The following is a 5,242-nucleotide window of genomic DNA, read 5'->3' on the forward strand; positions in this document are numbered from 1 at the left end:
AGCCTCGGCTGCAGAAGGGGAAGAGAGAGACAGAGAGGAAGAAGAGGGGGAGGGGTGGAGAAGCAGATGGGCACCTCTCCTGTGTGCCCTGGCCGGGAATCAAACCCATGACTCCTGCATGCCAGGCCAAGCCTCTACCACTGAGCCAACCAGCCAGGGCTGGAACTGATATATTTTGAATACATACTAACTTTGTTCTTAACCTAATTTATTTAAAGTTTAAATAATTTTTAATAGTGGCTGTGTTTTACAACTGGCTCAGAAAATTCCTGAAAATTGAAAATTCACTTTTTATAAGCCAGCACAGGTTGGATCAGCCACTGTTTCTCTTATATACATGAACTGATATATGGAATGCATGGTGTGTGTGTGTGTGTGTGTGTGTGTGTGTGTGTGTGTGTGTGTGTGTGATAAAGCTACCTTATAATTTCTCTACTTGCCCACTGGTCTCATTGTTTTCCCAGAAAATATGCAACATTTTGCTTATTTGTCCAAACTAAATTGAGCTCCATTAACCCTTTTGAAATCTTTGGTGCCTGACCTGTGGTGGTGCAGTAGATAAAGCATCGACCTGAAACACTGAGGTTACTGATTCAAAACCTTGTGCTTGCCCATCAAGGCATATACAAGAAACAACTACTACAAGTTGATGCTTCCCACTTCTCCCACCTCTTTCTCTCTCTTAAAAAAAAAAAATCTTTGTCAAACTTCAAACTTCCCCAGCTCTAATACCACTACTACCACTACCCTGAAGGCTTTCTTGATCCTTTCTTCACAATTAATCTTTTACTCCCCTTCTTCCATGCACATTACATATTCTCTACCTGAAATTTTCTTAATTCTATCTCATGTTAGAATTAGGCATTTTGAGAGCAGGTACTATAGCCTTTAAAACCTATTCTTCATAGCAAGCACTCAACTTGTTATTGAATACTACCTTTCTCTACACATTTGATGAAAACATAAGATGCAATTGATACTAATGAGGTTACTTCCATAAGGACAAAACTCTCTGCAATGCAGGCAAAGCCAAATTTTTCCCTGGAGCATTTTGGTGAGTGGGTAATCAAACACATGGGAGAAAGCCTCCAAAGTTTTATAGTTTAGAAGAGAATTTTACCAAACAAAACGTTACTGTCATTTGCTCCTGAACAACACATGAACACTGACCCAACCCAAACATGACTCAAGCTCTATTTAATTAACAGAAGTTGGACAGTACCTGGTGGCTAAAATAACACACACTTGTGCTTAGCTAGGACGTTCTCCAAAAGGTCAGGACATAGTGGAAGTTGTTTCAATATTGAAAGTTAGAAGGCTTGAATCTTGGACTTGTTACTACAGTTCACTGGACAAGATCTCTTAGTGGTTCTAGGGCTTGGTGTTTACATCCGTAAACATAAGCGGTTGAATGAGATGGTCTCCAAAGGGAGCTCTCTCACCCCAGTTTCTTCTGCTTCTCAGACTAACACAGGCATTCGAGCAATACAGAGGCTTCTATCCCTAGTGTGAACTAGAAACCCAATTCAGACATTAAGTTATCAAGTGGTAGGCAAGAGTGCTTTATTCTCATTTTCCGATTCGATTATTGCTCTATAAAGGGAATCATCTTGAACTTTAAAAGTATGTAGAAAAAATTAATCAATAATAATAGATTACTTTTAATTTATAGCTGCATTGTGGTAGAGTCATTTTATAGCTCTATTTTAAGCCCATGCTTCTATTGAATTGTTCTGGAAAAGATTTTACTTTTTTCAATAAAAGTTTTTGCTAGAAACAAAGGTTTTTCTGTAACTATAGGCACTGCATCAGTGCTGGCTGCCATGGAGACCAAAGGACAGAAATATCACATAAAATCTAAATCAACAACTGCTAATCCCTGTTGGGAAGAATATTTTCCTTTTCTCTATAAAAAATGATTTTATAGGTTCAGCAGTGGGGAAAGGAAAGCGAGGTTCATAAAGGTGATGCATACAAGTCCCTCCTGGAGGAACAGAGCACAAGTAAGGGGTGTTAAGTCTCTCTTTCAGGTACTGCAACAGCCAAGCAAAATAAAAGGTCGCTGTCACAGAAGGAAGCCACCTCACTGGGGAGAGCAGCTAGGCATCCTTTGATACTACACCAACCCCACTGCAGACATAATTGGTCCTGTGAATTTAAAAGAATGAAGGAGGTAGAAATACAATTCAAAAGACAATGTTCACTATGTTCTAAGTAGAAGTTACACAATCCAGGTCTTCTCTCTAGCTCCCGCCCCCCCACACACACACACACACATATTAGTTCCTCAGCTTCTGTTAAGCTCAAAGGGGAATAAAGTTCGGAGTTTTCTCTCCCTTCTAGTTATCTCAGTAAAACAAGTGGCCTCAATGGAAGATGTTACCAGCTTTCCTATGTCAACCTAAAAGGGAGAGAGGAAAGTGGTCTGAATTCATGTGCACCACTCATGAGAGAGTATTCATGGTCACACTTTCTTGTCATCATTGGCTTTCAACCTCAAAGTGGAATTCCCACATCTCGCATCTCAATTGTTTGTCTGTTATTACTTAGTACCCCTTAAATGAATATCTGACAGTAGCCATATGTTTATTAACAAACATCTATTGAATATCTGCAATATACAAGGCACTCTGTAAGCTTTTCTTTGTAGATAAAAGGAATAAATAAACATATATTCTTCCCCATAGAGAGCACTGCAATTAAAGATTTTTCATGTTCAAATAAGGACATAGTGTCAGATTTTAAAATACCCTTTCTGTTAATATTAGTGATGCCATTACAATGGTACCTTTTAGATATTTTCATATTTAGTAATATAGGGCTAAATATCCACCTACATGTCTCGTATGTATTCCAAAATATTTACATACTTATTTAAACTAGCTACCATATTTTTTATAATGTAGAATATTCGCTATCATGTATTTTATTAGCTACCAAATATTTATTTAATGTATATATTCTTTCTAGAAGGCACTGATATGGAGAAGGTTGTATATTAAGGGAAATAGTCATTTCATTAAGATAAGAACAATAGAGGAAAATGAAAATCCAGTTAAAAAATAAATTGCTACCCACACAATAGTTATAGAATGTCATTTAGATGTTGGTACAGGGGGAAAGCTCATGTAATCGCCATTCCAGGAAGTCTCTATGGGGAAATCATCCAGTCGCTTGCCTTGCTGATAATGGTACGACCTTCCATACTAAGGTTTAGTTCCACATCTAGATTTGATACAGACCACCACTGAAATCTGACCATGGTTATAACAAAGACACTACCAATCTTTGATGCAAATTCAAGCTACCCTGTGCCATTTTGTACTGTTTGCAAATTATATAAATAATGGAGCTAAACTTTTTTTATTAAGTGGTAGGTAGAGAGGCAGACAGAGAAACTTCCACATGTTTTACCGACCAGGATACACCCAGCAAGCCCCCTATAAGGCAATGATCTGCCCATCTGGGGAGGATGCTCCAATGCTTGGCAACCAAGCTATTTTAGCACCTGAAGCAAGGCCATGGAACCATCCTCAGTGCCCAGGGCCAATTTGCTTGAACCTTTTGAACCATAATTGCAGAAGGGGAAGAGAGAGGGGGGGAGAGAAGGGGAAGAAGTAGAGAAGTAGATGGTCACTTCTCTTGTGTGCCCTGACTAGGAATCGAACTCAGGAATTCCACACATCAGGCTGACACTCTTCTGCTGAGCCAACCGGCCAGAGCCTAAGGGGGCTAAACTTAAACCTTACAGATATATAAACAACACATACCTTTACATACAACATCAATTTGCTAGTTACATCCCAGCCTGTGAGAATATTCACACTGTAGGTCTAATATAGCTTCTTTCTGTTCTTCAGAAACTCCCTGAACCTTCTATTTCTCAATCAGATTTTGGTAGATGATGGTTAATTTTATGTGTCCATTTGGCTGTGCCATGATGTTCAAATAGTCACAAATTATTCTGGATCTTTCTGTAAGGGTGTTTTTGTATAAGATCAACATTTAAGTCGGTGGATTTTATGTTAAACATATTTTCCTCCTTACTTAGGTGGGCTTCTTTGGATTTTTTTTTTTTTGAGAGAGAAAGGGAGACAGTGGGAGAGAGAGAGAGAGAGAAACATCAACTTGTTGTTCCACGTAGTTGTGTCAGTTTTTGCTTCTGATATGTGCCCAACCAGGGCTCGAACCAGTGACCTCAGGGTCAAGCTGGCACCCTCAGGATTGAGTCGGCGCCCTTGGGATCAAGTCAGTGGCCTCAGGATCTAGCCAGAAACACCAGGACCGAACCAGTGACCTTTGCACTCTGGGCTGACGTTCTATCCACTGTGCCACTGGCCAGAGTTCTTTGGGTTTTTGAGGCAACACATTCCTCACTTGGGTATTACTCCAGCCCACTTACCAAATGACATGAAAAGCTGCTGGTTTTGAGTGGAACCCAGAACAAGAGAAGCCTCTGCAGCAAGTTAAGCTGTCATGCAAGATGCTCTGCAGTTTGGGCCACATGATCCACAGATCTCATGGTCCCTGCAGTGCAGTGGCAGACAGAGACACTGCCTGGAGCATCGAGCAGGTCTCTATATAGTTGATGTTTCTCACTCTCTCTCCCCATCTCCCTTTCTACTACTCCCCTTTTGAGAAACAGCTCTTGGTATAATGGTAAATTTAATCCAACATATCAGTAACTACATTACATGCAGAAAATTTAAACATGCTAATAAAATAACAAATTGTCAGATAAGATAATAATATGCTGTCTGCAAGATACTCATTTTAGATAAACCACCTAGACAGGAGAAAAGTAAATGGATAGAAAAATACATACTGGCCCTGGCCGGTTGGCTCAGCGGTAGAGCATCGGCCTGTCGTGCGGAGGACCCGGGTTCGATTCCCGGCCAGGGCACATAGGAGAAGCGCCCATTTGCTTCTCCACCCCCCCTTCTCTCTGTCTCTCTCTTCCCCTCCCGCAGCCAAGGCTCCATTGGAGCAAAGATGGCCTGGGCGCTGGGGATGGCTCCTTGGCCTCTGCCCCAGGTACTAGAGTGGCTCTGGTCACAGCAGAGCAACGCCCTGGAGGGGCAGAGCATCGCCCCCTGGTGGGCAGAGCGTCGCCCCTGGTGGGCGTGCCGGGTGGATCCCGGCCGGGTGCATGCGGGAGTCTGTCTGACTCTCTCTCCCCGTTTCCAGCTTCAGAAAAATACCAAAAAAAAAAAGAAAAATACATACTTAGATAAGCACTAAT

General features: G+C 41.3%; 1 non-coding gene across 1 annotated transcript; it reads left to right on the forward strand.

Annotated features, from left to right (window-relative positions):
* Positions 1-4,827: 4,827 nt before the first annotated feature.
* Positions 4,828-4,903, forward strand: TRNAD-GUC (transfer RNA aspartic acid (anticodon GUC)). Its single transcript has one exon. It is a non-coding gene; the product is annotated as a tRNA-Asp (tRNA).
* The last annotated feature ends 339 nt before the right edge of the window (positions 4,904-5,242 follow it).

The sequence above is a fragment of the Saccopteryx bilineata genome, chromosome 2, assembly GCF_036850765.1.
Source record: "Saccopteryx bilineata isolate mSacBil1 chromosome 2, mSacBil1_pri_phased_curated, whole genome shotgun sequence".
NCBI lineage: Eukaryota > Metazoa > Chordata > Mammalia > Chiroptera > Emballonuridae > Saccopteryx > Saccopteryx bilineata.